This window comes from Nycticebus coucang, chromosome 16 (assembly GCF_027406575.1).
Source record: "Nycticebus coucang isolate mNycCou1 chromosome 16, mNycCou1.pri, whole genome shotgun sequence".
NCBI lineage: Eukaryota > Metazoa > Chordata > Mammalia > Primates > Lorisidae > Nycticebus > Nycticebus coucang.
Window position 1 is genome coordinate 43,202,928 of NC_069795.1, and position 13,181 is coordinate 43,216,108.

The window sequence follows — 13,181 nt, forward strand, 5'->3', positions numbered from 1 at the left end:
TCTCAGTCTTGCTCAGGCTGGTTTGGAACTCCTGAGCTCAAGCTATCCTTCCATCTTAGCCTCCCAGAGTACTAGGATTATAGGCATGATCTACCACACCTGGCCCCCTCTAATTTCATTTTAATGCTATCTACCCAGAGTTAACCTTCGATCAACGAGGTTGAAGCTCAGTCCCCAAGACCACCTCTGATTCAGGCACCAACCACAAGTCCGGACCTTCAGAACTTCTGACTGGCTAAGTATGAAGAATCCCAAATCTCCCTCTTTGGATTTGATTAATTTGCTGGAGTGGCTCACAGAACTCAGGGAAACTCTTACTGGGTTTTTTTGATTTATTATAAAGGACATTATTAAGGGTTCAGATGAAGATAAGTAATGGGCAAGGCATAGAGAAGGGATACATAGCTTCCCTGCACTCTCCAGGCACCCACTCTCCAGGAGCTGCCATGCAATCCGCTGGCTGGAAGCTCCCTTAACTGTGCTCTTTTGGGTTCTTACAGAGGCCTTACCTCAGCATTATTGATAATCATGTTGAAATGTGATTGGAAACAAGTGCTTGGTCTAAACTTAGCGGGCGGTATGTTGGGATTCTCCTTAGCCTCTGTCTGCATCATTCCCTTCCTCCAGGGTACAGGGCAGGAATGAGAGTCTTCTGGCTCACAATCAGATTAGAGTCCTGTCTGGGACAGGTGAAAGGGAGGCAAGAGAAGATCAGAGAGAGGTTCTGTTTCCTGAGGCCTAAAGTGCCCCAACATTATAATAAGGGCAATGGGAGTTACGAGCCAGGAACCATGGACAAAAACTAATGTATACAGGGAGCCAAAAAACTGTACACACATTTTAAGAAAGAAAAAGACTAATAAAATTATAATACTCAATATACACTGATAACAAAAGATGACTACAAAACACATCAAGCACCTCTTACAATTACAGAAGTCAAGCCTGAGTATTGATACAAATTTAATGCAATCATTTCCTTTCTTAAAATGTGTATATATATTTTCTTGGGACCTGCCGTGTATATGTGTGTGTGTGTGTATAGTGTGCACGCACACACATATACATCACATAATATCAAAGTTTGCATATTTGAAAGATGTTTATGTTTTAAAAACATTAATATGTAAAATTACTAAATCACTAAGGTAACACACACTGTTTGAAAATTCACACAATACAAAATGTATCAAGTATGAAATGAGTGTTCACTTCTGCCATTCAGTGAGTGCTTATTTTATTAATAAGCAGTGAAAAATAAAAAAATTTTCACAAATAAAAATAACTATATTCTACTTCTTATAACTCACTATCCCAAGAGCAAGTAATAGTAGCTGAGCACAGAACAGTGAGTTTCTACCTAAGTAGTTTTATGGACAAAGACAAAATATTTTGAAAACAATGACTGAAAGTTTTGAGACACTTTGTGTTATGTTCCATCATTTCACTTTTAAGAAACAGTCAACAACATCCTTTCTTCTTCTTTTTTTATTTCAGATTAATTTGAGCATGCAAACAACCAAATCACAATATTTGAATATGTTAGGAAGACTAACACTTGTAGCTATGTCCTGCACCCAAAAAGGTGTGCCATGTACCCAACAGCATCCTTTCTGATCACTCATGCAAGTTCCAACTTTCTGGGCTTAATGGTGTTGCTGGGAAGACTTCGTTTGTATTGGAACAATTTTATGTTTCTTGATTTTTGTGTATCTTAAAACTTTTATAATGACTTATGTATCATTATCAACTTTTTCCCCTAGGAAATTTCCTTTGAGGCTTTCAGAGAATTCAGAATAAAAAACCCATTGCTGAGAATAGTGTGGACACTGGTTAGAATACGACCCTGTTAGTTCTTCTTTACCTGTGCTTGAGTGAAAGGACAGTGTTGAGGGCACAATCTGTGCAACATTTTACCTGCTAAATTTTGAAAATCTGGTAAGAACTGAGCCCGCCCAGACCTCGGTAAGAGCTGCCCCATGACCCCCAACCCGTGACCTGCACCCACCGGGCCTCCACATGCCCTGACCAGGAACTGTGGGAGCCACACAACCCCACATCCTTCCTCCTGTACCTTCCCTGCCTCCACACTGGCCTGCTCATCTGGCCAGGTACTCTGATAGCCGCATGCCTTCTGGAGCCCTCCCTGCCTTTGCGCGGAGCCCTTCTCCTGGCCAGAGACTGCTGGAGCCTTGGGCTATCTGTGCCAAAGTCACTGGGTGCCAGGCACTCCCAGAACCTGTGCACCAACCCACTCCCTGTTGCTGGATCTGGGTGTGTCACACTCTGGAGCTGCTTCCACAACCAGAACTCTATGGCTGGGGCAGCCGCAGAGGAACTACACAGGGTCACTCCCTACAAAGATCCAGCAACAGTAGAGTGATCCCGCTGGGGTCTAATCTTGGAGAGACACCACCCCAGCTCTGAGGACGGCCAGAGGCAACAGTGAAAAACAATCATGAGGCGAAATCAACAGAAAAACTCTGGCGATATGAATAATCAGAGTAGATCAACTCCCTTAATGACCAATGGGGCAGACACAGCACAAGATCCCATGCACAAATAGCTGAGATGTCAGAAATCGAATTCAGAATCTGGATAGCAGATAAAATCAAATTAGAATTCCAAGCATTAACCCAAAAGATGTCTCAAGAATTCAATGAATTCAAAGACCAAATGACCAAAGATTTTGACACATTGAGACAAAAGTTGCAGCCCTCAAAGATCTGAAAAACACAGTAAAATCCCTCAGTAACAGAATGGAGCAAGCAGAAGAAAAGTTTTCCAACATTGAAGACAAAGCTTTTGAATGCTCCCAAACTCTCAAAGAGGGAGAGAAATGGAGGGCAAAAACAGATCACTCCCTCAGAGAGCTCTGGGATAATTCGAAGAAAACCAATATTCATCTCATAGGGATCCCTGAAAGCAATGAAGTTGCTTCACAAGGCACAGAGTCTCTTCTCCATGAGATTATGAAGGAGACCTTTCCACACAGGCCAAGAAATTCAGATAGCAGACAGGTTCACAACTCCAGCATGACTTAACCCAAATAAGACATCCCCCAGACACATCATAATCAATTTCACTAAAGTTAATATGAAGGAAAAAACTCTGAAAGCAGCCAGATGAAAGAAAACCATCACCTACAAGGGCAAAAATATTAGAATAACTGCAGATGTCTCTGCTGAAATCTTTCAAGCTAGGAGAGGATGGTCATTGACTTTTAATCTCCTAAAGCAAAATAACTTTCAAGCCAGGATCCTGTACCCAGCTAAACTGAGTTTCATTTATGATGGAAAATAAAATACTTTAATGACATTCAGATGTTGAAGAAATTTGCCATAACTAAATCAGCTCTCCAGGATATTCTCAGACCTATCCTTCATAAAGACCAGCGTAACGCTCCACCACAAAAGTAAACCCACCCAGAAAATTTTGATCCAATTCCAGCTTCCACAGTCGCAAAAGGATTAAAAATGTCCCAGACTCTTGGAAGGCTTATCAATACTCTCAATTAATGTGAATGGTTTAAATTGTCCTCTAAAGAGGCACAGGTTGGCTGACTGGATACAAAAACTCAAGCCAGATATCTGCTGCATACAAGAATCGCATCTTACATTAAAAGACAAATACAGACTCAAGGTGAAGGGATGGTCATCTATAATCCAGGCAAATGGAAAGCAGAAAAAAAGCAGGCATTGCAATCCTCTTTGCAGATGCAATAGGCTTTAAACCAACCACAATAAGGAAGGATAAGGATGGACACTTCATATTTGTTAAAGGTAATACTCAATATGATGAAATTTCAATTATTAATATTTATGCATCCAACCAGAATGCAGCTCAATTTATAAGCGAAACTCTAACAGACATGAGCAGCTTGATTTCCTCCAGTTCCATAGTCGTTGGAGATTTTAATACGCCTTTAGCAGTGCTGGATAGATCCTCTAAAAAGAAGCTAAACAAAGAAATGTTAGATTTAAACTTAACCATTCAACATCTGGACTTAACAGACATCTACAGAGCATTTCATCCCAACAAAACTGAATACACATTCTTCTCATCAGCCCACGGAACATACTCCAAAATAAAATACACATTCTAGGCCACACATTTAACCTCAGCAAATTTTAAAAAATAGAAATTATTCCTTGTATCTTCTCAGACCATCACGGAATAAAAGTTGAACTCAATAACAACAGGAATCTGCATACACATACAAAAACATGGAAGGTAAACAACCTTATGCTGAAGGATAGATGACTTATAGATGAGATTAAGAAGGAAATCACCAAATTTTTGGAACAAAACAACAATCAAGACATGAATTATCAGAACCTTTGGGATACTTCAAAGGCAGTCCTAAGACAGAAATTTATAGCACTGCAAGCCTTCCTCAAGAAAATGGAAAGAGAGGAAGTTAATAACTTAATGGGACATCACAAGCAACTGGAGAAGGAAGAACATTCCAACCCCAAACCCAGCAGAAGAAAAGAAATAACCAAAATCAGAGCAGAATTAAATGAAATTGAAAACAAAAGAATTATACAACAGATCTCTAAATCCAAAAGTTGGTTTTTTGAAAAGATCAATAAAATAGATAAAACTTTGGCCAACCTAACCAGGAAAAAAAGAGTAAAATCTCTAATTTCATGAATCAGAAATGGTAATGAAGAAATAACAACAAACCCCTCAGAAATTAAAAAAATCCTTAACAAATACTATAAGAAACTCTACTCTCAGAAATATGAAAATCCGAAAGAAATTGACCAACACCTGAAAGTATGCCACCTACCAAGACTTAGCCAGAATGAAGTGGAAATGTTGAACAGACCTATATCAAGTTCTGAAATAGTGTCAACTATACAAAATCTCCCTAAAAAGAAAAGCCCAGGACCAGATGGCTTTATGTCAGAATTCTACCAAACCTTTAAAGAAGAACTAGTACCTATATTACTAAACCTCTTCCAAAATACAGAAAAAGAAGGAATATTACCCAACACATTCTGCGAAGCAAACATCACCTTGATCCCCAAAACAGGGAAAAGACCCAACAAGAAAAGAAAATTATAGACCAATATCACTATTGAATATTGATACAAAAATACTCAATAAGATCCTAACAAACAGAATCCAACAACACATCAAAAAAATTATACACCATGATCAAGTGGGATTTATCTCAGGGTCTCAAGGCTGATTCAATATACGTAAATCTATAAATGTAATTCAGCACATAAACAAACTAAAAAATAAAGACCATATGATTCTCTCAATTGATGCAGAAAAAGCTTTTGATAATATCCAGCATCACTTCATGATCAGAACACTTAAGAAAATTGGTATACAAGGGACATTTCTTAAACTAATAGAGGCCATCTACAGCAAACTCACAGCCAATATCGTGCTGAATGGAGTTAAATTGAAATCATTTCCACTTAGATCAGGAACCAGGCAAGGTTGCCCATTGTCTCCATAGCGCTTTAATATTTTAATGGAAGTTTTAGCCATTGCAATTAGGGAAGAAAAAGCAATCAAGTGTATTCATATAGGGTCAGAAAAGATTAACCCTTCACTCTTTGCAGATGATATGATCGTATATCTGGAAAACACTAGGGATTCTACTTCAAAACTTTTAGAAGTGATCAAGAAATACAGCAATGTCTCAGGCTACAAAATCACCACCCATAAATCTGTAGCCTTTATATATACCAACAATAACCAAGCTGAAAAAACAGTCAAGGACTCTATTCCTTTCACAGTAGTGCCAAAGGAGATGAAATATTTGGGATTATACCTAAGAAAGGGCGTGAAAGATCTCTACAAAGAGAATTATGAAACTTTAAGAAAAGAAATAGCCGAAGATGTTAACAAATGGAGAAACATACCATGCTCATGGCTGGGAAGAATCAACATTGTTAAAATGTCTATACTACTCAAAGCAATATATAATTTTAATGCAATTCCTATTAAAGCTCCATTGTCATATTTTAAAGATCTTGAAAAAATAATACTTCGTTTTATATGGAATTAGAAAAAACCTCGAATAGCCAAAACATTACTCAGCAATAAGAACAAAGCAGGAGGAATCATGCTAAAAGACCTGAGACTATACTATAAATCGATAGTGATCAAAACAGCATGGTACTGGCACAAAAACAGAGAAGTAGATGTCTGGAACAGAATAGATAACCAAGAGATGAATCCAGCTACTTACCGTTATTTGATCTTTGACAAGCCAATTAAAAACATTCAGTGGGGAAAAGATTCCCTATTGAACAAATGGTGCTGGGTGAACTAGCTGGTGATCTGTAAAAGCCTGAAACTGGGCCCACACCTTTCACCATTAATTAAGATAGACTCTCACTGGATAAAAGATTTAAACTTAAGACACGAAACTATAAAAATACTTGAAGAAAGTGCAGGGAAAATTCTTGAAGGATTCAGCCTGGGTGAACATTGTATGAGGAGGACTCCCCAGGCAGTTGAAGTAGTATCAAAAATACATTACTGGGACCTGATCAAACTAAAAAGCTTCTGCACAGCCAAGAACATAGAAAGTAAAGCACGCAGAAAACCCTCAGAATGGGAGAAAATATTTGCATGTTATACCTCCGATAAAGGTTTAATAACCAGAATCCACAGAGAACTCAAATGTATTTGCAAGGAAAGAACAAGTGATTACATCTCAGGGTTGGCAAGGGACTTGAAGAGACACTTCTCTAAAGAACACAGGTGCACAATCTACAAGTACATGAAAAAAAGCTCATCATCCTTAATTGTCAGATAAATGCAAATCAAAACTACTTTGAGATATCACCTTACCCCAGTAAGAGTAGCCCACATAAAAAATTCCCAAAATCAGAGATGTTGGCATGGATGTGGAGGAAAGGGCACACTTTGGTGGGAATGCACACTAATATGTTTTCTCTGGAAGTATTTTTGGAGAATACTTAGAAACCTAAAAATACACCTGCCATTCGATCCTATAATTCCTTTACTAGGTTTATTCCCAGAAGACCAAAAATCACAATATAACAAAGACATCTGTACCAGAATGTTTATTGTAGCCCAATTCACTATTGCTAAGTCATGGAAGAAGCCCAAGTGCCCATCGACCCATGAATGGACTAGCAAACTATGGTACATGTATACCATGGAATATTATGCAGCCTTAACAAAAGATGGAGACTTTACCTCTTTCATGTTTACATGGATGGAGCTGGAACATATTCTTCTTAGCAAAGTATCTCAGGAATGGAAGAAAAAGTATCCAATGTACTCGTCCCTACTATGAAGCTAATTTATAGCTTTTACATGAAGGCTATAACCCAACTAGAGCACAAGAATATGGGGAAAGGGCCAAGGGAGGGGAAGGGAGGAGGGAGGTAAATGTGGAGGGAGGGTAATGGGTGAGGCCACACCTATGGTGCATCTTAGCATGGGTACAGGCAAAACTTACTAAATGCAGAATACAAATGTCTACATACAATAACTAAGAAAATGTCATGAAGGCTACGTTGAACAGTTTGATGAGAATATTTCAGATTGTATATGAAACCAGCACATTGTACTCCTTGATTGTGCTAATGTAACAGCTATGATTTAATAAAAAAAATAAATAAATTATGAAAATCTTAAAACAACAACAACAAAAACCCGTCGCTTTGGCAAAGAAGAAAGGCCTTTTCTAAAATGCAGAGCACATATGCCCACCCATTGTGTGAAATCACACTAAGATTGTATCAGAAATTTGCGAAGCCACAATTAACAGAAATGTGTGCCCACTCTACTTAGACTAGACTGCACTGAGGGGTGCTATGTGGAATGGCTCCCAGGGAGATTTGGCTGAACACAGCCAGGAAATCACACCTGGCTTGAGTATCCATAATCACAACTAAAATTGCTTTTTCTTAACTAATGCAGAACCAACTGTAAGGTGTCTCTTACATAGTCCTGCCGAGGAGCAAATCCTCCAAGGTACACATGGTGGGAAGCAATGTTCGTTTTTTGTTCTAAGATTACATTAAGTGTGAATGGATCTCAAGGGATTTAAATCATGTGGGAACAGAACATTACCCTTTTTTAGCAGCTTTCAGAAGTAAGGTAGCAGCCAGAAATTTCATCGCTAGTTGACTTGAACTGCTTGTTACACTATACGTAAATGGATATTTTACTACATTACATCCGATTAATTAGGTTTCACTCTCTCTGAGCACCTTGCCTTTGAGGAACATGGGACATCTGTAGTCTTCATGGTAAGCATCCTAAGAGATAGGCTGGAGTGAGAATCCCTCCAAGTCTTAACATGGGCAAGGTCCAATGGATTGCCAAGGTACCAAGGCTCAGGATTTGCCTTTCCACCTTGGCCAAGTCCCTCTACCTCTCTGAACCTCAGCTTCCACACCTGTGCAGTGTGGAGAATTTGTTTATTTCTACGATATTTGTTGAGTCCCAGGCACTTTGCTGAACATAAGAAAAAAATGCGGTGACAAATTCTTTGTCCTTATGGAATATAACTAAGACACACAGAAGGTACCATGAAGCAGAGGATTCAGGGATAATAATTATAACTCCTTCCAAATGATATAATATATGTCATTATCCATGATTAAAAAGTATAATATTTGGGGGCGGCGCCTGTGGCTCAGTGAGTAGGGCGCCGGCCCCATATGCTGAGGGTGGCGGGTTCAGACCCAGCCCCGGCCAAACTGCAACAACAACAAAAAAAAAATAGCCAGGCATTGTGGTGGGCGCCTGTAGTCCCAGCTACTCGGGAGGCTGAGGCAAGAGAATCGCGTAAGCCCAAGAGTTAGAGGTTGCTGTGAGCCGTGTGACGCCACGGCACTCTACCCGAGGGCGGTATAGTGAGACTCTGTCTCTACAAAAAAAAAAAAAAGTATAATATTTGGATTTTCATACAACTTTACATTTTTATTTGGACATCTGGGATTTTATTAGATTCTATCTGAGAGGCATTGCTTGGCAATGCAAGACCCCATAATTGGGGGCCAAATTTAGGATTGCTGTGAGGAGCCTAAAGTGAATGGGAGAGGACTGGAGTACTTAAAGCATCAATACTCTTTTTTTTCTCCCTTCTCATGAAAGCTATAAAATAACCAACGATATAAGACAGCATCCTAATGGTGCTCCAATGTTTTAAATATAAGAGCTTTTCATGAATTTTATAATTTCTTAGGAAGTTTCTTATATTTTGAGATTATAATAGAAATTTTAAGAAATGACTTGCTGGGGAAATGAACTGCTCATCATCTCATAAGTAGTTAATAACTTGTTCTCCATTATGTTAACCCTTTCCCATTGCAAAAAAGTATTTGTTATATAGGAGAAGGCCAAAGGACATCTAATATAAGAATTAAAAACGAATTCAGTTATTTTTCTAGAAGATCTCTGTAATATATATTATTCTCCATGTTTAAAAAGTATAATATTGTAATGTTTGGATTTTCATACAACTTTATGTTTTCATTTGGACATTTGGGATTTCATTAGATTCTATCTGAGTGGCATTGCACGGCAATGCAAGACCCCATAATTGGGAGCCAATTTTTTAAAAAAGGAGGGTTTAGTAGTTTAGAATGTTTTTCTTTAGTGTCAAAAGGTAATAGGATGATACTGGCCTTTTGGTACTTAATTAAATGTATAGAAAAATATAATTTGGATAAAATTATGCAAAATCTCAGGAATGCAGAAAGCCATGTCCTTTTTTCTTAGGTCTCCCTCTAAGGAGTAGGGAGTTCTGTGCAGATTGAAGCAATAGCATTTGAGGACAATTCTGCTTTTCCGCCTTTTCATTCCAGCACAGGGTATGCACAGAGTGTTCAGCCTGGGAGTATCCAAAAACCAATCTATGAGGAATAAATGAGAGCACAGGAGTAGAAGAACTAGGGAAGCTAATGAAAAGGTTTGTCCATGTCTCTTGAATACATTTCCCTGGAGTGTAACTGACTCTTCCTCTTTCTTGCTTTTCCTTGGTGACATTTCAAAGGATGGACGAGTTTATGGCAATAAAACTCTTAGTCCTGTCATCGCTGCTTCTGCAGAGAACTTCTAAAACCAGGTACAAGATTATTGCATGTTAATTTGTACTCTCACCAGCTATGAGTTCTAACTTCTGAATTCAGGATGAAAAGCTAGCCTTTCATTTGCTGTAACGACTCACACGCGTTCAGATGGCATCTCTGCATAATTTGGCTTTTTACTTCCCAAGTGAAATTTTGTCTAATAACAAGTTGGAGTAAGAGAACCAAATAAATATTGTATTCAGCATACTCAATTTCTGTCGGGTCTCATCTCTTACTGAGCAGTGAAAGATGGCGCCTGGAGGCATTCTTTTTATTTGCACGAGTTTGGAGGATTTGGGGCTATGTATTATTTTTCCAAGTTTATGTTCTTATTTTAGTTTCTATTTTCATTTCCTCTAGTTGAAATTATTAGATTATCACAAAATATCTTCTATTCCAGTTTTGAAGTTGAGGGAGACTGTCCTACCAATGCCAACAGGGATAAACAATAATGAGAGATAGCAGACACTTTAATTGTTTGAATTTATTACTTTTGTCCATAATTAAATATTTCAAACATGCAGAATATTTTTTTAATTTATTTTTTATTTCAAATTAATCTGAGGGTGCAAATTTTTAGGTTACATTGTTCTCACTCCCAGGATAAAGTTTCATTTGCAAAAGAGCCCGTCACCCAGGGGGAGTGTTATACACCTCACAATGTGCAGTTAGGTGAGATCCCACCACAGGCCCTCCCTCCTTTTGCCAGTTGTCCTCCCTCTCAGCCCTTCAGTTTCCCTACTAGACTGTATTTGTGTTTTATTGTTCATATGAGCAAAACATGCAGAACATTTAAGAAATGTTATATGAAATATAGCCCTTTTGTGCTACTTGTTTTAAGTTTTTAAAAAATGAAATAAAACTTTGTAAAAAGTTGAAGCTACTGTGGATACCTTTCCCTAATCCAATTACTCTCCCTCCTCCTAAGAGAAGCCCAAGTTGGTATTTACATTCTTTGCAAGTTTTTACACTTTAAAAGGGTATGTAACTATCATTTTTTGCAAGTCTTTCCACTTTAAAATTGTATGTAATTATAATTATATGCATAGAATTGATCTGTCTATTTTGTAGCTTTACACACATACAATTACACTGGACATGCTATTTGATTAATTACTTTTTTCACTCAACTCTAAGATTTTGAGATTGGTCTCTGATGATACCTGTAATTCTAGTTCACTCATTTCAGGGGTTGTGTAGTGCTTCAATGAATGAATTTATCAAAACTTACTTAATCATTTCCTTCCTGCTGATGGACATTTAGATTACAAACAATGTTGTAATAGATATTTTATGTATGCAATATTTTGTTCACATGGGGAAAAGTTTCTCTAGCACTGAATATTTTCACCTAAATGTTCTAAGATACTAAGTCACTCTCTAATATGCTTGTGCCAAACTGATTTGCCCATCGCTATACAGAAATTTTGTATTTCTCTGTATCTGCACCAAATATTAGTAATACCAGGCTTCCGAAAGTTTTACTGACTTGATGGATATGAAATGATATCTTACTCAGGTTTAAATTTGTATTTTCCTGATTATTGAGGTTATGTGTTTGATTTATTTCTATTGGTCATTTGGGTTTCCCTTTGTGAATTGCTTATTCACTTCCTTTACCACTTTTCTATTGGATCGTTTGTATTTTTTTATAGTTTTGGGCATATATGAGTTACAAATATATTTCTGTAGACTGTAGCTTTAAAAAATGTTTTTGTTGTTTATGATATCTTTTGTTGGCAGACATTTCTAATCTTAATGAAATCAGAGTTGTCAATCTTTTCTTTTGTGCTTGGCACTTAACTGTGTTTCGCTGGAGAAGTATTTTCATAAAATGTCATATTTACCATTTTAATTAAAAAATTTGTTATTTTTAAATTAATGGACTTTATTTTTTAGAGCAGTTTTAAGTTCACAGCAAAACTGAGCAAAAAGTACAGACACTTCTCATTTCCACACATGCACAATTTCCCCCACTACTAACATCTTGTACCACAGTGGTCCATTTACTATAACTGATGAAATACACTGACATATTATTATCAACCAAAGTTCATCGTGTACATTAGGCTTCACTTCTGATGTTGATATTCTATGTGCTTTGAGAAATGTATGGTGACAGGTATCCAAAGTTGCAGAATCATATGGAATAGTCTCATTGCCGAAAAAATCCTCTATGTGGAATGTAAATGTCTTGGCAAAGTAACTAAGAAAATGCCAGGAGGGCTATGTCAACTAATAAGATGAAAATATGTCAAATATTCTATGAAACAAGTGTATGGTGCCCCATGATCACATTGATGTACACAGCTATGATTTAATAAAAAATAAAATCCTCTGTGTTCTGCCTATTCATCCCTTCCTCCCTCAATTGTGGCAATCACTGATCTTTTGTACTGTCTCTATAGTTTTGTCTTTTCCAGAATGTCATATATTTGGAATCAGATAGTGTGTAGCCTTTTAGAACTGGCTTCTTTCCCTTAGGGGCATGCATTTAAGCTTCTTCCATTCCTCCGTATCTTTTCCTGACTTAATAATTCATTTCTTATGAGTACTGAATAATATCCCATTGTCTGGGTGTGCCACAGTTAATTTCTTCATTCATTTATTGAGGAACATATTGACATCTTCCAAGTTTCAGCAATTATGACCAAAGCTGGTATAAACATCCATGTGTAGGATTTGGGGGGACATAAGTTTTCAATTTATTTGAGTAAATATTAAAGGGTGTGATTGCTATATTGTATGGTAAGAAAATGTTTACTTTTGTGAAAAATTGCCAAACTGTCTCCCAAAATGATTGTGCCATTTTTAATTTTTGCCAGCAATGAATGAAAGCTTCTATACTGTTCCATCACACCTGCATTTGGTGCTGGCAGTGTTTTAGATTTTGGCCATTCTAATTAGTGTGTAGGCATACCTTGATGTTTTTAATTTTCAATTCCCTAAGATTTGTATATCTTCTTTGGGGAGGTGTTTGTTCAGGTTCTTTTTTATTGGAGTTGTTTGTTTTCTTATTATTGTTTTTAAGAATTCTTTATATATTTTAGATAATAATCTTTTATTAAATGTGTCTTTTCTAAATATTTTCTCCCA